The sequence below is a fragment of the Leptodactylus fuscus genome, chromosome 1 (assembly GCF_031893055.1).
Source record: "Leptodactylus fuscus isolate aLepFus1 chromosome 1, aLepFus1.hap2, whole genome shotgun sequence".
NCBI lineage: Eukaryota > Metazoa > Chordata > Amphibia > Anura > Leptodactylidae > Leptodactylus > Leptodactylus fuscus.
Genome location: NC_134265.1, coordinates 235,551,549 through 235,573,936, shown reverse-complemented (window position 1 = coordinate 235,573,936; position 22,388 = coordinate 235,551,549). Strand labels below are relative to the sequence as shown.

At 45.7% G+C, this 22,388-nt stretch overlaps 25 non-coding genes across 25 annotated transcripts; 13 read left to right on the top strand and 12 right to left on the bottom strand.

The window, feature by feature from the left end:
• Window positions 1–243: 243 nt before the first annotated feature.
• Window positions 244–316, bottom strand: TRNAL-GAG (transfer RNA leucine (anticodon GAG)). The gene has a single exon. It is a non-coding gene; the product is annotated as a tRNA-Leu (tRNA).
• Window positions 317–491: 175 nt separating this feature from the next.
• TRNAL-CAG (transfer RNA leucine (anticodon CAG)) lies at window positions 492–574 on the top strand. Its single transcript has one exon. It is a non-coding gene; the product is annotated as a tRNA-Leu (tRNA).
• Window positions 575–1,764: 1,190 nt separating this feature from the next.
• TRNAF-GAA (transfer RNA phenylalanine (anticodon GAA)) lies at window positions 1,765–1,837 on the bottom strand. The gene has a single exon. It is a non-coding gene; the product is annotated as a tRNA-Phe (tRNA).
• A 175-nt stretch (window positions 1,838–2,012) lies between these two features.
• On the top strand, window positions 2,013–2,095 carry TRNAL-CAG (transfer RNA leucine (anticodon CAG)). The gene has a single exon. It is a non-coding gene; the product is annotated as a tRNA-Leu (tRNA).
• Window positions 2,096–3,275: 1,180 nt separating this feature from the next.
• TRNAF-GAA (transfer RNA phenylalanine (anticodon GAA)) lies at window positions 3,276–3,348 on the bottom strand. Its single transcript has one exon. It is a non-coding gene; the product is annotated as a tRNA-Phe (tRNA).
• A 171-nt stretch (window positions 3,349–3,519) lies between these two features.
• On the top strand, window positions 3,520–3,602 carry TRNAL-CAG (transfer RNA leucine (anticodon CAG)). Its single transcript has one exon. It is a non-coding gene; the product is annotated as a tRNA-Leu (tRNA).
• Window positions 3,603–4,787: 1,185 nt separating this feature from the next.
• On the bottom strand, window positions 4,788–4,860 carry TRNAF-GAA (transfer RNA phenylalanine (anticodon GAA)). Its single transcript has one exon. It is a non-coding gene; the product is annotated as a tRNA-Phe (tRNA).
• A 175-nt stretch (window positions 4,861–5,035) lies between these two features.
• Window positions 5,036–5,118, top strand: TRNAL-CAG (transfer RNA leucine (anticodon CAG)). Its single transcript has one exon. It is a non-coding gene; the product is annotated as a tRNA-Leu (tRNA).
• A 1,175-nt stretch (window positions 5,119–6,293) lies between these two features.
• On the bottom strand, window positions 6,294–6,366 carry TRNAF-GAA (transfer RNA phenylalanine (anticodon GAA)). Its single transcript has one exon. It is a non-coding gene; the product is annotated as a tRNA-Phe (tRNA).
• A 1,689-nt stretch (window positions 6,367–8,055) lies between these two features.
• On the top strand, window positions 8,056–8,138 carry TRNAL-CAG (transfer RNA leucine (anticodon CAG)). The gene has a single exon. It is a non-coding gene; the product is annotated as a tRNA-Leu (tRNA).
• A 1,165-nt stretch (window positions 8,139–9,303) lies between these two features.
• TRNAF-GAA (transfer RNA phenylalanine (anticodon GAA)) lies at window positions 9,304–9,376 on the bottom strand. The gene has a single exon. It is a non-coding gene; the product is annotated as a tRNA-Phe (tRNA).
• A 1,447-nt stretch (window positions 9,377–10,823) lies between these two features.
• TRNAF-GAA (transfer RNA phenylalanine (anticodon GAA)) lies at window positions 10,824–10,896 on the bottom strand. Its single transcript has one exon. It is a non-coding gene; the product is annotated as a tRNA-Phe (tRNA).
• Window positions 10,897–11,070: 174 nt separating this feature from the next.
• Window positions 11,071–11,153, top strand: TRNAL-CAG (transfer RNA leucine (anticodon CAG)). Its single transcript has one exon. It is a non-coding gene; the product is annotated as a tRNA-Leu (tRNA).
• Window positions 11,154–12,339: 1,186 nt separating this feature from the next.
• TRNAF-GAA (transfer RNA phenylalanine (anticodon GAA)) lies at window positions 12,340–12,412 on the bottom strand. The gene has a single exon. It is a non-coding gene; the product is annotated as a tRNA-Phe (tRNA).
• A 175-nt stretch (window positions 12,413–12,587) lies between these two features.
• TRNAL-CAG (transfer RNA leucine (anticodon CAG)) lies at window positions 12,588–12,670 on the top strand. Its single transcript has one exon. It is a non-coding gene; the product is annotated as a tRNA-Leu (tRNA).
• Window positions 12,671–13,850: 1,180 nt separating this feature from the next.
• On the bottom strand, window positions 13,851–13,923 carry TRNAF-GAA (transfer RNA phenylalanine (anticodon GAA)). The gene has a single exon. It is a non-coding gene; the product is annotated as a tRNA-Phe (tRNA).
• Window positions 13,924–14,098: 175 nt separating this feature from the next.
• On the top strand, window positions 14,099–14,181 carry TRNAL-CAG (transfer RNA leucine (anticodon CAG)). Its single transcript has one exon. It is a non-coding gene; the product is annotated as a tRNA-Leu (tRNA).
• Window positions 14,182–15,611: 1,430 nt separating this feature from the next.
• Window positions 15,612–15,694, top strand: TRNAL-CAG (transfer RNA leucine (anticodon CAG)). Its single transcript has one exon. It is a non-coding gene; the product is annotated as a tRNA-Leu (tRNA).
• A 1,174-nt stretch (window positions 15,695–16,868) lies between these two features.
• TRNAF-GAA (transfer RNA phenylalanine (anticodon GAA)) lies at window positions 16,869–16,941 on the bottom strand. Its single transcript has one exon. It is a non-coding gene; the product is annotated as a tRNA-Phe (tRNA).
• Window positions 16,942–17,116: 175 nt separating this feature from the next.
• Window positions 17,117–17,199, top strand: TRNAL-CAG (transfer RNA leucine (anticodon CAG)). Its single transcript has one exon. It is a non-coding gene; the product is annotated as a tRNA-Leu (tRNA).
• A 1,189-nt stretch (window positions 17,200–18,388) lies between these two features.
• Window positions 18,389–18,461, bottom strand: TRNAF-GAA (transfer RNA phenylalanine (anticodon GAA)). The gene has a single exon. It is a non-coding gene; the product is annotated as a tRNA-Phe (tRNA).
• Window positions 18,462–18,635: 174 nt separating this feature from the next.
• TRNAL-CAG (transfer RNA leucine (anticodon CAG)) lies at window positions 18,636–18,718 on the top strand. The gene has a single exon. It is a non-coding gene; the product is annotated as a tRNA-Leu (tRNA).
• A 1,427-nt stretch (window positions 18,719–20,145) lies between these two features.
• Window positions 20,146–20,228, top strand: TRNAL-CAG (transfer RNA leucine (anticodon CAG)). The gene has a single exon. It is a non-coding gene; the product is annotated as a tRNA-Leu (tRNA).
• Window positions 20,229–21,412: 1,184 nt separating this feature from the next.
• On the bottom strand, window positions 21,413–21,485 carry TRNAF-GAA (transfer RNA phenylalanine (anticodon GAA)). The gene has a single exon. It is a non-coding gene; the product is annotated as a tRNA-Phe (tRNA).
• A 175-nt stretch (window positions 21,486–21,660) lies between these two features.
• On the top strand, window positions 21,661–21,743 carry TRNAL-CAG (transfer RNA leucine (anticodon CAG)). The gene has a single exon. It is a non-coding gene; the product is annotated as a tRNA-Leu (tRNA).
• The last annotated feature ends 645 nt before the right edge of the window (window positions 21,744–22,388 follow it).

The following is a 22,388-nucleotide window of genomic DNA, read 5'->3' as shown; positions in this document are numbered from 1 at the left end:
TGTTTAAAATGAGGGTGTGACAAAACCCAGAATTGAATCGGGGACCTTTAGTCTACGCTCTCCCAACTGAGCTATTTCGGCATCCGCCCAGCACATTGTCTTCCCCTGAAAGAACTGTTTTCAACCTTTTTTTTTTTTTCTATAGTTCCAGCAGCGCGCTACGCTCGATCGAAACCCCAACGAATTGGAAAGAAACGTAGCAAGCCTTTTCTTTTGTTAGTGGATTTGTATTCAAAATTCATTTGCCGAAACCCGGGATCGAGCCAGGGACCTTTAGATCCTCAGTCTAACGCTCTCCCAACTGAGCTATTTCGGCCTCTGTCCTGGGGTTTGCTGTCTCCCCGTTCACTAGTTGGGACATCTTTAGGCAAGGTGAAAATTCCCATGAGTACAGAATGTACATAGGAGGGATGATTTTCTAATGAGTAGTTAATTGATTCCAAATAGCGTGCATGCGCGCGACATTCAGGGACTGAGGAAACTAATCCCATGTCAGGATGGCCGAGCGGTCTAAGGCGCTGCGTTCAGGTCGCAGTCTCCTCTGGAGGCGTGTGTTCGAATCCCACTTCTGACAGTGGTTTGATTTTTTTCCTGCTGGCGATAGCACCAGTGCAGAGAAATTCCTGCTGGCTCCCAATGGCAATTTCACTTTTACTTCTGACTATATAGCCTGACTCAGCTTGCTTGGCTGTAGAGCCAGTAATAAGGGTCCTAGCTTACAGTGACCTGATTCTGTGTAACTTCCACGTGACCCTCCTGAAAAGTACGTGACTCCGCAAGGGATTTTCTTGTGAAGACAAGAGTTCTGAATAATGCGCACTTGAATGGAGACCAAAGACTAATCCAATGACAATCTGGAGGATCCGCTATGATGTCTGTCACAAACACCCCTTCTACATTCTGTCTGTGTGGACCGTTAAGGTAAAATAACAGCCTTTATTTAAGAGACAAAGGTTTACAGCTGAAGCATGGAATAACATTTCTACAGCATTGGAACCTGGGGGAGACCTGGGAGAAATGACATTCAGTGGGACTTGGAGCTCATTGGACATTGCCATCTGGTTTAGACCAGCCAAGAGTCGAGCTCTGACTCTATACCCACTTAAAATCATCAATATAATGTAGCTGAGCAGGGTCTATCTGCTAAAAAAAGACAGCCACCGCTGTTGCGCACCTAGGACATGTCTTCTGGTGATGCAGCTGCGTGCTTTTGGAGGTGAACGCTATTCGGCGAGCAGCAAAGAAAATGGCAGCTGGTTCTTCGGAAGGGAACACGGAGAAGAGGTAAGGCTTCTTGGAGAAGTGTGGTAATATATGTCTCTGCCATTCAGCATTCTGCTGAATATTTCCGGATCCTTGCATTATTTAGTCTTTCTCACATTAATGACTGATGTGAAAGAGGGACTTCCCCCCCCCCCCCCATTTCCAGGATTACCTGCGCATTATGCAAGAAGGAAAGCTCGGTTCAGTTAGGATATAGAAAGAACCCAAAAACATTCATGTCAATTGTTCAATGTTTAAAATGAGGGTGTGACAAAACCCAGAATTAAATCGGGGACCTTTAGATCTTTAGTCTACGCTCTCCCAACTGAGCTATTTCGGCATCCGCGCAGCACATTGTCTTCTCCTGAAAGAACTGTTTTCAACCTTTTTTTTTTTTCTATAGTTCCAGCAGCGCGCTACGCTCGATCGAAACCCCAACGAATTGGAAAGAAACGTAGCAAGCCTTTTCTTTTGTTAGTGGATTTGTATTCAAAATTCATTTGCCGAAACCCGGGATCAAACCAGGGACCTTTAGATCTTCAGTCTAACGCTCTCCCAACTGAGCTATTTCGGCCTCTGCCCTGGGGTTTGCTGTCTCCCGGTTCACTAGTTGGGACATCTTTAGGCAAGGTGAAAATTCCCATGAGTACAGAATGTACATAGGAGGGATGATTTTCTAATGAGTAGTTAATTGATTCCAAATAGCGTGCATGCGCGCGACATTCAGGGACTGAGGAAACTAATCCCATGTCAGGATGGCCGAGCGGTCTAAGGCGCTGCGTTCAGGTCGCAGTCTCCTCTGGAGGCGTGGGTTCGAATCCCACTTCTGACAGTGGTTTGATTATTTTCCTGCTGGCGATAGCACCAGTGCAGAGAAATTCCTGCTGGCTCCCAATGGCAATTTCACTTTTACTTCTGACTATATAGCCTGACTCAGCTTGCTTGGCTGTAGAGCCAGTAATAAGGGTCCTAGCTTACAGTGACCTGATTCTGTGTAACTTCCGCGTGACCCTCCTGAAAAGTACGTGACTCCGCAAGGGATTTTCTTATGAAGACAAGAGTTCTGAATAATGCGCACTTGAATGGAGACCAAAGACTAATCCAATCACAATCTGGAGGATCCGCTATGATGTCTGTCACAAACACCCCTTCTACATTCTGTCTGTGTGGACCGTTAAGGTAAAAGAACGACCTTTATTGTAAGAGACAAAGGTTTACAGCTGAAGCATGGAATAACATTTCTACAGCATTGGAACCTGGGGGAGACCTGGGAGAAATGACATTCAGTGGGGCCTGGAGCTCATTGGACATTGCCATCTGGTTTTGACCAGCCAAGAGTCGAGCTCTGACTCTATACCCACTTAAAATCATCAATATAATGTAGCTGAGCAGGGTCTATCTGCTAAAAAAAGACAGCCACCGCTGTTGTGCACCTAGGACATGTCTTCTGGTGATGCAGCTGCGTGCTTTTGGAGGTGAACGCTATTCGGCGAGCAGCAAAGAAAATGGCAGCTGGTTCTTCGGAAGGGAACACGGAGAAGAGGTAAGGCTTCTTGGAGAAGTGTGGTAATATATGTCTCTGCCATTCAGCATTCTGCTGAATATTTCCGGATCCTTGCATTATTTAGTCTTTCTCACATTAATGACTGATGTGAAAGAGGGACTTCCCCCCCCATTTCCAGGATTACCTGCGCATTATGCAAGAAGGAAAGCTCGGTTCAGTTAGGATATAGAAAGAACCCAAAAACATTCATGTCAATGGTTCAATATTTAAAACGAGGGTGTGACAAAACCTAGAATTAAATCGGGGACCTTTAGATGTTTAGTCTACGCTCTCCCAACTGAGCTATTTCGGCATCCGCACAGCACATTGTCTTCTCCTGAAAGAACTGTTTTCAACCTTTTTTTTTTTTCTATAGTTCCAGCAGTGCGCTAGATCAAAACCCCAACGAATTGGAAAGAAACGTAGCAAGCCTTTTCTTTTGTTAGTGGATTTGTATTCAAAATTCATCTACCGAAACCCGGGATCGAACCAGGGACCTTTAGATCTTCAGTCTAACGCTCTCCCAACTGAGCTATTTCGGCCTCTGTCCTAGGGTTGGCTGTCTACCCGTTCACTAGTTGGGACATCTTTAGGCAAGGTGAAAATTCCCATGAGTACAGAATGTACATAGGAGGGATGATTTTCTAATGAGTAGTTGATTCCAAATAGCGTGCATGCGCGCGACATTCAGGGACTGAGGAAACTAATCCCATGTCAGGATGGCCGAGCGGTCTAAGGCGCTGCGTTCAGGTCGCAGTCTCCTCTGGAGGCGTGGGTTCGAATCCCACTTCTGACAGTAGTTTGATTTTTTTCCTGCTGGCGATAGCACCAGTGCAGAGAAATTCCTGCTGGCTCCCAATGGCAATTTCACTTTTACTTCTGACTATATAGCCTGACTCAGCTTGCTTGGCTGTAGAGCCAGTAATAAGGGTCCTAGCTTTCAGTGACCTGATTCTGTGTAACTTCCGCGTGACCCTCCTGAAAAGTACGTGACTCCGCAAGGGATTTTCTTGTGAAGACAAGAGTTCTGAATAATGCGCACTTGAATGGAGACCAAAGACTAATCCAATCACAATCTGGAAGATCCGCTATGATGTCTGTCACAAACACCCCTTCTACATTCTGTCTGTGTGGACCGTTAAGGTAAAAGAACGGCCTTTATTGTAAGAGACAAAGGTTTACAGCTGAAGCATGGAATAACATTTCTACAGCATTGGAACCTGGGGGAGACCTGGGAGAAATGACATTCAGTGGGGCCTGGAGCTCATTGGACATTGCCATCTGCTTTTGACCAGCCAAGAGTCGAGCTCTGACTCTATACCCACTTAAAATCATCAATATAATGTAGCTGAGCAGGGTCTATCTGCTAAAAAAAGACAGCCACCGCTGTTGTGCACCTAGGACATGTCTTCTGGTGATGCAGCTGCGTGCTTTTGGAGGTGAACGCTATTGGGCGAGCAGCAAAGAAAATGGCAGCTGGTTCTTCGGGAGGGAACACGGAGAAGAGGTAAGGCTTCTTGGAGAAGTGTGGTAATATATGTCTCTGCCATTCAGCATTCTGCTGAATATTTCCGGATCCTTGCATTATTTAGTCTTTCTCACATTAATGACTGATGTAAAACAGGGACTCCCCCCCCCATTTCCAGGATTACCTGCGCATTATGCAAGAAGGAAAGCTCGGTTCAGTTAGGATATAGAAAGAACCCAAAAACATTCATGTCAATTGTTCAATGTTTAAAACGAGGGTGTGACAAAACCCAGAATTAAATCGGGGACCTTTAGATCTTTAGTCTACGCTCTCCCAACTGAGCTATTTCGGCATCCGCGCAGCACATTGTCTTCTCCTGAAAGAACTGTTTTCAACCTTTTTTTTTTTTCTATAGTTCCAGCAGTGCGCTACGCTCGATCAAAACCCCAACGAATTGGAAAGAAACGTAGCAAGCCTTTTCTTTTGTTAGTGGATTTGTATTCAAAATTCATTTGCCGAAACCCGGGATCGAACCAGGGACCTTTAGATCTTCAGTCTAACGCTCTCCCAACTGAGCTATTTCGGCCTCTGTCCTGGGGTTTGCTGTCTCCCCATTCACTAGTTGGGACATCTTTAGGCAAGGTGAAAATTCCCATGAGTACAGAATGTACATAGGAGGGATGATTTTCTAATGAGTAGTTAATTGATTCCAAATAGCGTGCATGCGCGCGGCATTCAGGGACTGAGGAAACTAATCCCATGTCAGGATGGCCGAGCGGTCTAAGGCGCTGCGTTCAGGTCGCAGTCTCCTCTGGAGGTGAGGGTTCGAATCCCTCTTCTGACAGTGGTTTGATTTTTTCCTGCTGGCGATAGCACCAGTGCAGAGAAATTCCTGCTGGCTCCCAATGGCAATTTCACTTTTACTTCTGACTATATAGCCTGACTCAGCTTGCTTGGCTGTAGAGCCAGTAATAAGGGTCCTAGCTTACAGTGACCTGATTCTGTGTAACTTCCGCGTGACCCTCCTGAAAAGTATGTGACTCCGCAAGGGATTTTCTTGTGAAGACAAGAGTTCTGAATAATGCGCACTTGAATGGAGACCAAAGACTAATCCAATCACAATCTGGAGGATCCGCTATGATGTCTGTCACAAACACCCCTTCTACATTCTGTCTGTGTGGACCGTTAAGGTAAAAGAACGGCCTTTATTGTAAGAGACAAAGGTTTACAGCTGAAGCATGGAATAACATTTCTACAGCATTGGAACCTGGGGGAGACCTGGGAGAAATGACATTCAGTGGGGCCTGGAGCTCATTGGACATTGCCATCTGGTTTTGACCAGCCAAGAGTCGAGCTCTGACTCTATACCCACTTAAAATCATCAATATAATGTAGCTGAGCAGGGTCTATCTGCTAAAAAAAGACAGCCACCGCTGTTGTGCACCTAGGACATGTCTTCTGGTGATGCAGCTGCGTGCTTTTGGAGGTGAACGCTATTGGGCGAGCAGCAAAGAAAATGGCAGCTGGTTCTTCGGGAGGGAACACGGAGAAGAGGTAAGGCTTCTTGGAGAAGTGTGGTAATATATGTCTCTGCCATTCAGCATTCTGCTGAATATTTCCGGATCCTTGCATTATTTAGTCTTTCTCACATTAATGACTGATGTGAAATAGGGACTCCCCCCCCATTTCCAGGATTACCTGCGCATTATGCAAGAAGGAAAGCTCGGTTCAGTTAGGATATAGAAAGAACCCAAAAACATTCATGTCAATTGTTCAATGTTTAAAATGAGGGTGTGACAAAACCCAGAATTGAATCGGGGACCTTTAGTCTACGCTCTCCCAACTGAGCTATTTCGGCATCCGCCCAGGACATTGTCTTCTCCTGAAAGAACTGTTTTCAACCTTTTTTTTTTTTCTACAGTTCCAGCAGCGCGCTACGCTCGATCGAAACCCCAACGAATTGGAAAGAAACATAGCAAGCCTTTTCTTTTGTTAGTGGATTTGTATTCAAAATTCATTTGCCGAAACCCGGGATCGAACCAGGGACCTTTAGATCTTCAGTCTAACGCTCTCCCAACTGAGCTATTTCGGCCTCTGTGCTGGGGTTGGCTGTCTACCCGTTCACTAGTTGGGACATCTTTAGGCAAGGTGAAAATTCCCATGAGTACAGAATGTACATAGGAGGGATGATTTTCTAATGAGTAGTTAATTGATTCCAAATAGCGTGCATGCGCGCGACATTCAGGGACTGAGGAAACTAATCCCATGTCAGGATGGCCGAGCGGTCTAAGGCGCTGCGTTCAGGTCGCAGTCTCCTCTGGAGGCGTGTGTTCCAATCCCAATTCTGACAGTGGTTTGATTTTTTTCCTGCTGGCGATAGCACCAGTGCAGAGAAATTCCTGCTGGCTCCCAATGGCAATTTCACTTTTACTTCTGACTATATAGCCTGACTCAGCTTGCTTGGCTGTAGAGCCAGTAATAAGGGTCCTAGCTTTCAGTGATCTGATTCTGTGTAACTTCCGCGTGACCCTCCTGAAAAGTACGTGACTCCGCAAGGGATTTTCTTGTGAAGACAAGAGTTCTGAATAATGCGCACTTGAATGGAGACCAAAGACTAATCCAATCACAATCTGGAGGATCCGCTATGATGTCTGTCACAAACACCCCTTCTACATTCTGTCTGTGTGGACCGGTAAGGTAAAATAACGGCCTTTATTGTAAGAGACAAAGGTTTACAGCTGAAGCATGGAATAACATTTCTACAGCATTGGAACCTGGGGGAGACCTGGGAGAAATGACATTCAGTGGGGCCTGGAGCTCATTGGACATTGCCATCTGGTTTTGACCAGCCAAGAGTCGAGCTCTGACTCTATACCCACTTAAAATCATCAATATAATGTAGCTGAGCAGGATCTATCTGCTAAAAAAAGACAGCCACCGCTGTTGTGCACCTAGGACATGTCTTCTGGTGATGCAGCTGCGTGCTTTTGGAGGTGAACGCTATTGGGCGAGCAGCAAAGAAAATGGCAGCTGGTTCTTCGGGAGGGAACACGGAGAAGAGGTAAGGCTTCTTGGAGAAGTGTGGTAATATATGTCTCTGCCATTCAGCATTCTGCTGAATATTTCCGGATCCTTGCATTATTTAGTCTTTCTCACATTAATGACTGATGTGAAAGAGGGACTCCCCCCCCCCCCCCCCATTTCCAGGATTACCTGCGCATTATGCAAGAAGGAAAGCTCGGTTCAGTTAGGATATAGAAAGAACCCAAAAACATTCATGTCAATTGTTTAATGTTTAAAACGAGGGTGTGACAAAACCCAGAATTGAATCGGGGACCTTTAGATCTTTAGTCTACGCTCTCCCAACTGAGCTATTTCGGCATCCGCGCAGCACATTGTCTTCTCCTGAAAGAACTGTTTTCAACCTTTTTTTTATTTTCTATAGTTCCAGCAGTGCGCTACGCTCGATCGAAACCCCAACGAATTGGAAAGAAACGTAGCAAGCCTTTTCTTTTGTTAGTGGATTTGTATTCAAAATTCATTTGTCAAACCCGGGATCGAACCAGGGACCTTTAGTCTAACGCTCTCCCAACTGAGCTATTTCGGCCTCTGTCCTGGGGTTTGCTGTCTCCCCGTTCACTAGTTGGGACATCTTTAGGCAAGGTGAAAATTCCCATGAGTACAGAATGTACATAGGAGGGATGATTTTCTAATGAGTAGTTAATTGATTCCAAATAGCGTGCATGCGTGCGACATTCAGGGACTGAGGAACTAATCCCATGTCAGGATGGCCGAGCGGTCTAAGGCGCTGCGTTCAGGTCGCAGTCTCCTCTGGAGGCGTGGGTTCGAATCCCACTTCTGACAGAGGTTTGATTTTTTTCCTGCTGGCAATAGCACCAGTGCAGAGAAATTCCTGCTGGCTCCCAATGGCAATTTCACTTTTACTTCTGACTATATAGCCTGACTCAGCTTGCTTGGCTGTAGAGCCAGTAATAAGGGTCCTAGCTTACAGTGACCTGATTCTGTGTAACTTCCGCGTGACCCTCCTGAAAAGTACGTGACTCCGCAAGGGATTTTCTTGTGAAGACAAGAGTTCTGAATAATGCGCACTTGAATGGAGACCAAAGACTAATCCAATCACAATCTGGAGGATCCGCTATGATGTCTGTCACAAACACCCCTTCTACATTCTGTCTGTGTGGACCGTTAAGGTAAAAGAACGGCCTTTATTGTAAGAGACAAAGGTTTACAGCTGAAGCATGGAATAACATTTCTACAGCATTGGAACCTGGGAGAAATGACATTCAGTGGGGCCTGGAGCTCATTGGACATTGCCATCTGGTTTTGACCAGCCAAGAGTCGAGCTCTGACTCTATACCCACTTAAAATCATCAATATAATGTAGCTGAGCAGGGTCTATCTGCTAAAAAAAGACAGCCACCGCTGTTTTGCACCTAGGACATGTCTTCTGGTGATGCAGCTGCGTGCTTTTGGAGGTGAACGCTATTCAGCGAGCAGCAAAGAAAATGGCAGCTGGTTCTTCGGGAGGGAACACGGAGAAGAGGTAAGGCTTCTTGGAGAAGTGTGGTAATATATGTCTCTGCCATTCAGCATTCTGCTGAATATTTCCGGATCCTTGCATTATTTAGTCTTTCTCACATTAATGACTGATGTGAAATAGGGACTCCCCCCCCATTTCCAGGATTACCTGCGCATTATGCAAGAAGGAAAGCTCGGTTCAGTTAGGATATAGAAAGAACCCAAAAACATTCATGTCAATTGTTCAATGTTTAAAATGAGGGTGTGACAAAACCCAGAATTGAATCGGGGACCTTTAGTCTACGCTCTCCCAACTGAGCTATTTCGGCATCCGCCCAGGACATTGTCTTCTCCTGAAAGAACTGTTTTCAACCTTTTTTTTTTTTCTACAGTTCCAGCAGCGCGCTACGCTCGATCGAAACCCCAACGAATTGGAAAGAAACATAGCAAGCCTTTTCTTTTGTTAGTGGATTTGTATTCAAAATTCATTTGCCGAAACCCGGGATCGAACCAGGGACCTTTAGATCTTCAGTCTAACGCTCTCCCAACTGAGCTATTTCGGCCTCTGTGCTGGGGTTGGCTGTCTACCCGTTCACTAGTTGGGACATCTTTAGGCAAGGTGAAAATTCCCATGAGTACAGAATGTACATAGGAGGGATGATTTTCTAATGAGTAGTTAATTGATTCCAAATAGCGTGCATGCGCGCGACATTCAGGGACTGAGGAAACTAATCCCATGTCAGGATGGCCGAGCGGTCTAAGGCGCTGCGTTCAGGTCGCAGTCTCCTCTGGAGGCGTGTGTTCCAATCCCACTTCTGACAGTGGTTTGATTTTTTTCCTGCTGGCGATAGCACCAGTGCAGAGAAATTCCTGCTGGCTCCCAATGGCAATTTCACTTTTACTTCTGACTATATAGCCTGACTCAGCTTGCTTGGCTGTAGAGCCAGTAATAAGGGTCCTAGCTTTCAGTGATCTGATTCTGTGTAACTTCCGCGTGACCCTCCTGAAAAGTACGTGACTCCGCAAGGGATTTTCTTGTGAAGACAAGAGTTCTGAATAATGCGCACTTGAATGGAGACCAAAGACTAATCCAATCACAATCTGGAGGATCCGCTATGATGTCTGTCACAAACACCCCTTCTACATTCTGTCTGTGCGGACCGTTAAGGTAAAATAACGGCCTTTATTGTAAGAGACAAAGGTTTACAGCTGAAGCATGGAATAACATTTCTACAGCATTGGAACCTGGGGGATACCTGGGAGAAATGACATTCAGTGGGACCTGGAGCTCATTGGACATTGCCATCTGGTTTTGACTAGCCAAGAGTCGAGCTCTGACTCTATACCCACTTAAAATCATCAATATAATGTAGCTGAGCAGGGTCTATCTGCTAAAAAAAGACAGCCACTGCTGTTGTGCACCTAGGACATGTCTTCTGGTGATGCAGCTGCGTGCTTTTGGAGGTGAACGCTATTCGGCGAGCAGCAAAGAAAATGGCAGATGGTTCTTCGGGAGGGAACACGGAGAAGAGTTAAGGCTTCTTGGAGAAGTGTGGTAATATATGTCTCTGCCATTCAGCATTCTGCTGAATATTTCCGGATCCTTGCATTATTTAGTCTTTCTCACATTAATGACTGATGTGAAAGAGGGACTCCCCCCCCCCCCATTTCCAGGATTACCTGCGCATTATGCAAGAAGGAAAGCTCGGTTCAGTTAGGATATAGAAAGAACCCAAAAACATTCATGTCAATTGTTTAATGTTTAAAACGAGGGTGTGACAAAACCCAGAATTGAATCGGGGACCTTTAGATCTTTAGTCTACGCTCTCCCAACTGAGCTATTTCGGCATCCGCGCAGCACATTGTCTTCTCCTGAAAGAACTGTTTTCAACCTTTTTTTTTTTTTCTATAGTTCCAGCAGTGCGCTACGCTCGATCGAAACCCCAACGAATTGGAAAGAAACGTAGCAAGCCTTTTCTTTTGTTAGTGGATTTGTATTCAAAATTCATTTGCCGAAACCCAGGATCGAACCAGGGACCTTTAGATCTTCAGTCTAACGCTCTCCCAACTGAGCTATTTCGGCCTCTGTCCTGGGGTTTGCTGTCTCCCCGTTCACTAGTTGGGACATCTTTAGGCAAGGTGAAAATTCCCATGAGTACAGAATGTACATAGGAGGGATGATTTTTTAATGAGTAGTTAATTGATTCCAAATAGCGTGCATGCGTGCGACATTCAGGGACTGAGGAACTAATCCCATGTCAGGATGGCCGAGCGGTCTAAGGCGCTGCGTTCAGGTCGCAGTCTCCTCTGGAGGCGTGGGTTCGAATCCCACTTCTGACAGTGGTTTGATTTTTTTCCTGCTGGCGATAGCACCAGTGCAGAGAAATTCCTGCTGGCTCCCAATGGCAATTTCACTTTTACTTCTGACTATATAGCCTGACTCAGCTTGCTTGGCTGTAGAGCCAGTAATAAGGGTCCTAGCTTACAGTGACCTGATTCTGTGTAACTTCCGCGTGACCCTCCTGAAAAGTATGTGACTCCGCAAGGGATTTTCTTGTGAAGACAAGAGTTCTGAATAATGCGCACTTGAATGGAGACCAAAGACTAATCCAAACACAATCTGGAGGATCCGCTATGATGTCTGTCACAAACACCCCTTCTACATTCTGTCTGTGTGGACCGTTAAGGTAAAAGAACGGCCTTTATTGTAAGAGACAAAGGTTTACAGCTGAAGCATGGAATAACATTTCTACAGCATTGGAACCTGGGGGAGACCTGGGAGAAATGACATGCAGTGGGGCCTGGAGCTCATTGGACATTGCCATCTGGTTTTGACCAGCCAAGAGTCGAGCTCTGACTCTATACCCACTTAAAATCATCAATATAATGTAGCTGAGCAGGGTCTATCTGCTAAAAAAAGACAGCCACCGCTGTTGTGCACCTAGGACATGTCTTCTGGTGATGCAGCTGCGTGCTTTTGGAGGTGAACGCTATTGGGCGAGCAGCAAAGAAAATGGCAGCTGGTTCTTCGGGAGGGAACACGGAGAAGAGGTAAGGCTTCTTGGAGAAGTGTGGTAATATATGTCTCTGCCATTCAGCATTCTGCTGAATATTTCCGGATCCTTGCATTATTTAGTCTTTCTCACATTATTGACAAAAGTGAAATAGGGACTCCCCCCCCCCCCATTTCCAGGATTACCTGCGCATTATGCAAGAAGGAAAGCTCGGTTCAGTTAGGATATAGAAAGAACCCAAAAACATTCATGTCAATTATTTAATGTTTAAAACGAGGGTGTTACAAAAACCAGAATTGAATCGGGGACCTTTAGATCTTTAGTCTACGCTCTCTCAACTGAGCTATTTCGGCATCCGCGCAGCACATTGTCTTCTCCTGAAAGAACTGTTTTCAACCTTTTTTTTTTCTATAGTTCCAGCAGTGCGCTACGCTCGATCGAAACCCCAACGAATTGGAAAGAAACGTAGCAAGCCTTTTCTTTTGTTAGTGGATTTGTATTCAAAATTCATTTGCCGAAACCCGGAATCGAACCAGGGACCTTTAGATCTTCAGTCTAACGCTCTCCCAACTGAGCTATTTCGGCCTCTGTCCTGGGGTTTGCTGTCTCCCCGTTCACTAGTTGGGACATTTTTAGGCAAGGTGAAAATTCCCATGAGTACAGAATGTACATAGGAGGGATGATTTTCTAATGAGTAGTTAATTGATTCCAAATAGCGTGCATGCGCGCGACATTCAGGGACTGAGGAAACTAATCCTATGTCAGGATGGCCGAGCGGTCTAAGGCGCTGCGTTCAGGTCGCAGTCTCCTCTGGAGGCGTGGGTTCGAATCCCACTTCTGACAGTGGTTTGATTTTTTTCCTGCTGGCGATAGCACCAGTGCAGAGAAATTCCTGCTGGCTCCCAATGGCAATTTCACTTTTACTTCTGACTATATAGCCTGACTCAGCTTGCTTGGCTGTAGAGCCAGTGATAAGGGTCCTAGCTTACAGTGACCTGATTCTGTGTAACTTCCGCGTGACCCTCCTGAAAAGTACGTGACTCCGCAAGGGATTTTCTTGTGAAGACAAGAGTTCTGAATAATGCGCACTTGAATGGAGACCAAAGACTAATCCAATCACAATCTGGAGGATCCGCTATGATGTCTGTCACAAACACCCCTTCTACATTCTGTCTGTGTGGACCGTTAAGGTAAAAGAACGGCCTTTATTGTAAGAGACAAAGGTTTACAGCTGAAGCATGGAATAACATTTCTACAGCATTGGAACCTGGGAGAAATGACATTCAGTGGGGCCTGGAGCTCATTGGACATTGCCATCTGGTTTTGACCAGCCAAGAGTCGAGCTCTGACTCTATACCCACTTAAAATCATCAATATAATGTAGCTGAGCAGGGTCTATCTGCTAAAAAAAGACAGCCACCGCTGTTGTGCACCTAGGACATGTCTTCTGGTGATGCAGCTGCGTGCTTTTGGAGGTGAACGCTATTCAGCGTGCAGCAAAGAAAATGGCAGCTGGTTCTTCGGGAGGGAACACGGAGAAGAGGTAAGGCTTCTTGGAGAAGTGTGGTAATATATGTCTCTGCCATTCAACATTCTGCTGAATATTTCCGGATCCTTGCATTATTTAGTCTTTCTCACATTAATGACTGATGTGAAATAGGGACTTCCCCCCCCCCCCCCATTTCCAGGATTACCTGCACATTATGCAAGAAGGAAAGCTCAGTTCAGTTAGGATATAGAAAGAACCCAAAAACATTCATGTCAATTGTTCAATGTTTAAAATGAGGGTGTGACAAAACCCAGAATTGAATCGGGGACCTTTAGATCTTTAGTCTACGCTCTCCCAACTGAGCTATTTCGGCATCCGCGCAGCACATTGTCTTCTCCTGAAAGAACTGTTTTCAACCTTTTTTTTTTTTCTATAGCTCCAGCAGCGCACTACGCTCGATCGAAACCCCAACGAATTGGAAAGAAACGTAGCAAGCCTTTTCTTTTGTTAGTGGATTTGTATTCAAAATTCATTTGCCGAAACCCGGGATCGAACCAGGGACCTTTAGATCTTCAGTCTAATGCTCTCCCAACTGAGCTATTTCGGCCTCTGTCCTGGGGTTGGCTGTCTCCCCGTTCACTAGTTGGGACATCTTTAGGCAAGGTGAAAATTCCCATGAGTACAGAATGTACATAGGAGGGATGATTTTCTAATGAGTAGTTAATTGATTCCAAATAGCGTGCATGCGCGCGACATTCAGGGACTGAGGAAACTAATCCCATGTCAGGATGGCCGAGCAGTCTAAGGCGCTGCGTTCAGGTCGCAGTCTCCTCTGGAGGCGTGTGTTCGAATCCCACTTCTGACAGTGGTTTGATTTTTTTCCTGCTGGCGATAGCACCAGTGCAGAGAAATTCCTGCTGGCTCCCAATGGCAATTTCGCTTTTACTTCTGACTATATAGCCTGACTCAGCTTGCTTGGCTGTAGAGACAGTAATAAGGGTCCTAGCTTTCAGTGACCTGATTCTGTGTAACTTCCGCGTGACCCTCCTGAAAAGTACGTGACTCCGCAAGGGATTTTCTTGTGAAGACAAGAGTTCTGAATAATGCGCACTTGAATGGAGACCAAAGACTAATCCAATCACAATCTGGAGGATCCGCTATGATGTCTGTCACAAACACCCCTTCTACATTCTGTCTGTGTGGACCGGTAAGGTAAAAGAACGGCCTTTATTGTAAGAGACAAAGGTTTACAGCTGAAGCATGGAATAACATTTCTACAGCATTGGAACCTGGGGGAGACCTGGGAGAAATGACATTCAGTGGGGCCTGGAGCTCATTGGACATTGCCATCTGGTTTTGACCAGCCAAGAGTCGAGCTCTGACTCTATACCCACTTAAAATCATCAATATAATGTAGCTGAGCAGGATCTATCTGCTAAAAAAAGACAGCCACCGCTGTTGTGCACCTAGGACATGTCTTCTGGTGATGCAGCTGCGTGCTTTTGGAGGTGAACGCTATTGGGCGAGCAGCAAAGAAAATGGCAGCTGGTTCTTCGGGAGGGAACACGGAGAAGAGGTAAGGCTTCTTGGAGAAGTGTGGTAATATATGTCTCTGCCATTCAGCATTCTGCTGAATATTTCCGGATCCTTGCATTATTTAGTCTTTCTCACATTAATGACTGATGTGAAAGAGGGACTCCCCCCCCCCCCCCATTTCCAGGATTACCTGCGCATTATGCAAGAAGGAAAGCTCGGTTCAGTTAGGATATAGAAAGAACCCAAAAACATTCATGTCAATTGTTTAATGTTTAAAACGAGGGTGTGACAAAACCCAGAATTGAATCGGGGACCTTTAGATCTTTAGTCTACGCTCTCCCAACTGAGCTATTTCGGCATCCGCGCAGCACATTGTCTTCTCCTGAAAGAACTGTTTTCAACCTTTTTTTTATTTTCTATAGTTCCAGCAGTGCGCTACGCTCGATCGAAACCCCAACGAATTGGAAAGAAACGTAGCAAGCCTTTTCTTTTGTTAGTGGATTTGTATTCAAAATTCATTTGTCGAAACCCGGGATCGAACCAGGGACCTTTAGTCTAACGCTCTCCCAACTGAGCTATTTCGGCCTCTGTCCTGGGGTTTGCTGTCTCCCCGTTCACTAGTTGGGACATCTTTAGGCAAGGTGAAAATTCCCATGAGTACAGAATGTACATAGGAGGGATGATTTTCTAATGAGTAGTTAATTGATTCCAAATAGCGTGCATGCGTGCGACATTCAGGGACTGAGGAACTAATCCCATGTCAGGATGGCCGAGCGGTCTAAGGCGCTGCGTTCAGGTCGCAGTCTCCTCTGGAGGCGTGGGTTCGAATCCCACTTCTGACAGAGGTTTGATTTTTTTCCTGCTGGCAATAGCACCAGTGCAGAGAAATTCCTGCTGGCTCCCAATGGCAATTTCACTTTTACTTCTGACTATATAGCCTGACTCAGCTTGCTTGGCTGTAGAGCCAGTAATAAGGGTCCTAGCTTACAGTGACCTGATTCTGTGTAACTTCCGCGTGACCCTCCTGAAAAGTACGTGACTCCGCAAGGGATTTTCTTGTGAAGACAAGAGTTCTGAATAATGCGCACTTGAATGGAGACCAAAGACTAATCCAATCACAATCTGGAGGATCCGCTATGATGTCTGTCACAAACACCCCTTCTACATTCTGTCTGTGTGGACCGTTAAGGTAAAAGAACGGCCTTTATTGTAAGAGACAAAGGTTTACAGCTGAAGCATGGAATAACATTTCTACAGCATTGGAACCTGGGAGAAATGACATTCAGTGGGGCCTGGAGCTCATTGGACATTGCCATCTGGTTTTGACCAGCCAAGAGTCGAGCTCTGACTCTATACCCACTTAAAATCATCAATATAATGTAGCTGAGCAGGGTCTATCTGCTAAAAAAAGACAGCCACCGCTGTTGTGCACCTAGGACATGTCTTCTGGTGATGCAGCTGCGTGCTTTTGGAGGTGAACGCTATTCAGCGAGCAGCAAAGAAAATGGCAGCTGGTTCTTCGGGAGGGAACACGGAGAAGAGGTAAGGCTTCTTGGAGAAGTGTGGTAATATATGTCTCTGCCATTCAGCATTCTGCTGAATATTTCCGGATCCTTGCATTATTTAGTCTTTCTCACATTAATGACTGATGTGAAATAGGGACTCCCCCCCCATTTCCAGGATTACCTGCGCATTATGCAAGAAGGAAAGCTCGGTTCAGTTAGGATATAGAAAGAACCCAAAAACATTCATGTCAATTGTTCAATGTTTAAAATGAGGGTGTGACAAAACCCAGAATTGAATCGGTGACCTTTAGATCTTTAGTCTACGCTCTCCCAACTGAGCTATTTCGGCATCCGCCCAGGACATTGTCTTCTCCTGAAAGAACTGTTTTCAACCTTTTTTTTTTTTTCTACAGTTCCAGCAGCGCGCTACGCTCGATCGAAACCCCAACGAATTGGAAAGAAACATAGCAAGCCTTTTCTTTTGTTAGTGGATTTGTATTCAAAATTCATTTGCCGAAACCCGGGATCGAACCAGGGACCTTTAGATCTTCAGTCTAACGCTCTCCCAACTGAGCTATTTCGGCCTCTGTGCTGGGGTTGGCTGTCTACCCGTTCACTAGTTGGGACATCTTTAGGCAAGGTGAAAATTCCCATGAGTACAGAATGTACATAGGAGGGATGATTTTCTAATGAGTAGTTAATTGATTCCAAATAGCGTGCATGCGCGCGACATTCAGGGACTGAGGAAACTAATCCCATGTCAGGATGGCCGAGCGGTCTAAGGCGCTGCGTTCAGGTCGCAGTCTCCTCTGGAGGCGTGTGTTCCAATCCCACTTCTGACAGTGGTTTGATTTTTTTCCTGCTGGCGATAGCACCAGTGCAGAGAAATTCCTGCTGGCTCCCAATGGCAATTTCACTTTTACTTCTGACTATATAGCCTGACTCAGCTTGCTTGGCTGTAGAGCCAGTAATAAGGGTCCTAGCTTTCAGTGATCTGATTCTGTGTAACTTCCGCGTGACCCTCCTGAAAAGTACGTGACTCCGCAAGGGATTTTCTTGTGAAGACAAGAGTTCTGAATAATGCGCACTTGAATGGAGACCAAAGACTAATCCAATCACAATCTGGAGGATCCGCTATGATGTCTGTCACAAACACCCCTTCTACATTCTGTCTGTGCGGACCGTTAAGGTAAAATAATGGCCTTTATTGTAAGAGACAAAGGTTTACAGCTGAAGCATGGAATAACATTTCTACAGCATTGGAACCTGGGGGAGACCTGGGAGAAATGACATTCAGTGGGACCTGGAGCTCATTGGACATTGCCATCTGGTTTTGACTAGCCAAGAGTCGAGCTCTGACTCTATACCCACTTAAAATCATCAATATAATGTAGCTGAGCAGGGTCTATCTGCTAAAAAAAGACAGCCACTGCTGTTGTGCACCTAGGACATGTCTTCTGGTGATGCAGCTGCGTGCTTTTGGAGGTGAACGCTATTCGGCGAGCAGCAAAGAAAATGGCAGATGGTTCTTCGGGAGGGAACACGGAGAAGAGGTAAGGCTTCTTGGAGAAGTGTGGTAATATATGTCTCTGCCATTCAGCATTCTGCTGAATATTTCCGGATCCTTGCATTATTTAGTCTTTCTCACATTAATGACTGATGTGAAAGAGGGACTCCCCCCCCCCCCCATTTCCAGGATTACCTGCGCATTATGCAAGAAGGAAAGCTCGGTTCAGTTAGGATATAGAAAGAACCCAAAAACATTCATGTCAATTGTTTAATGTTTAAAACGAGGGTGTGACAAAACCCAGAATTGAATCGGGGACCTTTAGATCTTTAGTCTACGCTCTCCCAACTGAGCTATTTCGGCATCCGCGCAGCACATTGTCTTCTCCTGAAAGAACTGTTTTCAACCATTTTTTTTTTTCTATAGTTCCAGCAGTGCGCTACGCTCGATCGAAACCCCAACGAATTGGAAAGAAACGTAGCAAGCCTTTTCTTTTGTTAGTGGATTTGTATTCAAAATTCATTTGCCGAAACCCAGGATCGAACCAGGGACCTTTAGATCTTCAGTCTAACGCTCTCCCAACTGAGCTATTTCGGCCTCTGTCCTGGGGTTTGCTGTCTCCCCGTTCACTAGTTGGGACATCTTTAGGCAAGGTGAAAATTCCCATGAGTACAGAATGTACATAGGAGGGATGATTTTTTAATGAGTAGTTAATTGATTCCAAATAGCGTGCATGCGTGCGACATTCAGGGACTGAGGAACTAATCCCATGTCAGGATGGCCGAGCGGTCTAAGGCGCTGCGTTCAGGTCGCAGTCTCCTCTGGAGGCGTGGGTTCGAATCCCACTTCTGACAGTGGTTTGATTTTTTTCCTGCTGGCGATAGCACCAGTGCAGAGAAATTCCTGCTGGCTCCCAATGGCAATTTCACTTTTACTTCTGACTATATAGCCTGACTCAGCTTGCTTGGCTGTAGAGCCAGTAATAAGGGTCCTAGCTTTCAGTGACCTGATTCTGTGTAACTTCCGCGTGACCCTCCTGAAAAGTATGTGACTCCGCAAGGGATTTTCTTGTGAAGACAAGAGTTCTGAATAATGCGCACTTGAATGGAGACCAAAGACTAATCCAATCACAATCTGGAGGATCCGCTATGATGTCTGTCACAAACACCCCTTCTACATTCTGTCTGTGTGGACCGTTAAGGTAAAATAACGGCCTTTATTTAAGAGACAAAGGTTTACAGCTGAAGCATGGAATAACATTTCTACAGCATTGGAACCTGGGGGAGACCTGGGAGAAATGACATTCAGTGGGGCCTGGAGATCATTGGACATTGCCATCTGGTTTTGACCAGCCAAGAGTCGAGCTCTGACTCTATACCCACTTAAAATCATCAATATAATGTAGCTGAGCAGGGTCTATCTGCTAAAAAAAGACAGCCACCGCTGTTGTGCACCTAGGACATGTCTTCTGGTGATGCAGCTGCGTGCTTTTGGAGGTGAACGCTATTGGGCGAGCAGCAAAGAAAATGGCAGCTGGTTCTTCTGGAGGGAACACGGAGAAGAGGTAAGGCTTCTTGGAGAAGTGTGGTAATATATGTCTCTGCCATTCAGCATTCTGCTGAATATTTCCGGATCCTTGCATTATTTAGTCTTTCTCACATTAATGACTGATGTGAAAGAGGGACTTCCCCCCCCCATTTCCAGGATTACCTGCGCATTATGCAAGAAGGAAAGCTCGGTTCAGTTAGGATATAGAAAGAACCCAAAAACATTCATGTCAATTGTTCAATGTTTAAAACGAGGGTGTGACAAAACCCAGAATTGAATCGGGGACCTTTAGTCTACGCTCTCCCAACTGAGCTATTTCGGCATCCGCGCAGCACATTGTCTTCTCCTGAAAGAACTGTTTTCAACCTTTTTTTTTTTTTTCTATAGTTCCAGCAGTGCGCTACGCTCGATCAAAACCCCAACGAATTGGAAAGAAACGTAGCAAGCCTTTTCTTTTGTTAGTGGATTTGTATTCAAAATTCATTTGCCGAAACCCGGGATCGAACCAGGGACCTTTAAATCTTCAGTCTAACGCTCTCCCAACTGAGGTATTTCGGCCTCTGTCCTGGGGTTTGCTGTCTCCCCGTTCACTAGTTGGGACATCTTTAGGCAAGGTGAACATTCCCATGAGTCCAGAATGTACATAGGAGGGATGATTTTCTAATGAGTAGTTAATTGATTCCAAATAGCGTGCATGCGCGCGACATTCAGGGACTGAGGAAACTAATCCCATGTCAGGATAGCTGAGCGGTCTAAGGCGCTGCGTTCAGGTCGCAGTCTCCTCTGGAGGCGTGGGTTCAAATCCCACTTCTGACAGTGGTTTGATTTTTTTCCTGATGGCGATAGCACCAGTGCAGAGAAATTCCTGCTGGCTCCCAATGGCAATTTCACTTTTACTTCTGACTATATAGCCTGACTCAGCTTGCTTGGCTGTAGAGCCAGTAATAAGGGTCCTAGTTTTCAGTGACCTGATTCTGTGTAACTTCCGCGTGACCCTCCTGAAAAGTACGTGACTACGCAAGGGATTTTCTTGTGAAGACAAGAGTTCTGAATAATGCGCACTTGAATGGAGACCAAAGACTAATCCAATCACAATCTGGAGGATCCGCTATGATGTCTGTCACAAACACCCCTTCTACATTCTGTCTGTGTGGACCGTTAAGGTAAAAGAACGGCCTTTATTGTAAGAGACAAAGGTTTACAGCTGAAGCATGGAATAACATTTCTACAGCATTGGAACCTGGGGGAGACCTGGGAGAAATGACATTCAGTGGGGCCTGGAGCTCATTGGACATTGCCATCTGGTTTTGACCAGCCAAGAGTCGAGCTCTGACTCTATACCAACTTAAAATCATCAATATAATGTAGTTGAGCAGGATCTATCTGCTAAAAAAAGACAGCCACCGCTGTTGTGCACCTAGGACATGTCTTCTGGTGATGCAGCTGCGTGCTTTTGGAGGTGAACGCTATTCAGCGAGCAGCAAAGAAAATGGCAGCTGGTTCTTCGGGAGGGAACACGGAGAAGAGGTAAGGCTTCTTGGAGAAGTGTGGTAATATATGTCTCTGCCATTCAGCATTCTGCTGAATATTTCCGGATCCTTGCATTACTTAGTCTTTCTCACATTAATGACTGATGTGAAAGAGGGACTTCTCCCCCCCCCCCCCCATTTCCAGGATTACCTGCGCATTATGCAAGAAGGAAAGCTCGGTTCAGTTAGGATATAGAAAGAACCCAAAAACATTCATGTCAATTGTTCAATGTTTAAAACGAGGGTGTGACAAAACCCAGAATTGAATCGGGGACCTTTAGTCTACGCTCTCCCAACTGAGCTATTTCGGCATCCGCGCAGCACATTGTCTTCTCCTGAAAGAACTGTTTTCAACCTTTTTTTTTTTCTATAGTTCCAGCAGTGCGCTACGCTCGATCGAAACCCCAACGAATTGGAAAGAAACGTAGCAAGCCTTTTCTTTTGTTAGTGGATTTGTATTCAAAATTCATTTGCCGAAACCCGGGATCGAACCAGGGACCTTCAGATCTTCAGTCTAACGCTCTCCCAACTGAGCTATTTCGGCCTCTGTCCTGAGGTATGCTGTCTCCCCGTTCACTAGTTGGGACATCTTTAGGCAAGGTGAAAATTCCCATGAGTACAGAATGTACATAGGAGGGATGATTTTCTAATGAGTAGTTAATTGATTCCAAATAGCGTGCATGCGCGCGACATTCAGGGACTGAGGAAACTAATCCCATGTCAGGATGGCCGAGCGGTCTAAGGCGCTGCGTTCAGGTCGCAGTCTCCTCTGGAGGCGTGGGTTCGAATCCCACTTCTGACAGTGGTTTGATTTTTTTCCTGCTGGCGATAGCACCAGTGCAGAGAAATTCCTGCTGGCTCCCAATGGCAATTTCACTTTTACTTCTGACTATATAGCCTGACTCAGCTTGCTTGGCTGTAGAGCCAGTAATAAGGGTCCTAGCTTACAGTGACCTGATTCTGTGTAACTTCCGCGTGACCCTCCTGAAAAGTACGTGACTCCGCAAGGGATTTTCTTGTGAAGACAAGAGTTCTGAATAATGCGCACTTGAATGGAGACCAAAGACTAATCCAATGACAATCTGGAGGATCCGCTATGATGTCTGTCACAAACACCCCTTCTACATTCTGTCTGTGTGGACCGTTAAGGTAAAATAACGGCCTTTATTTAAGAGACAAAGGTTTACAGCTGAAGCATGGAATAACATTTCTACAGCATTGGAACCTGGGGGAGACCTGGGAGAAATGACATTCAGTGGGGCCTGGAGCTCATTGGACATTGCCATCTGGTTTAGACCAGCCAAGAGTCGAGCTCTGACTCTATACCCACTTAAAATCATCAATATAATGTAGCTGAGCAGGGTCTATCTGCTAAAAAAAGACAGCCACCGCTGTTGTGCACCTAGGACATGTCTTCTGGTGATGCAGCTGCGTGCTTTTGGAGGTG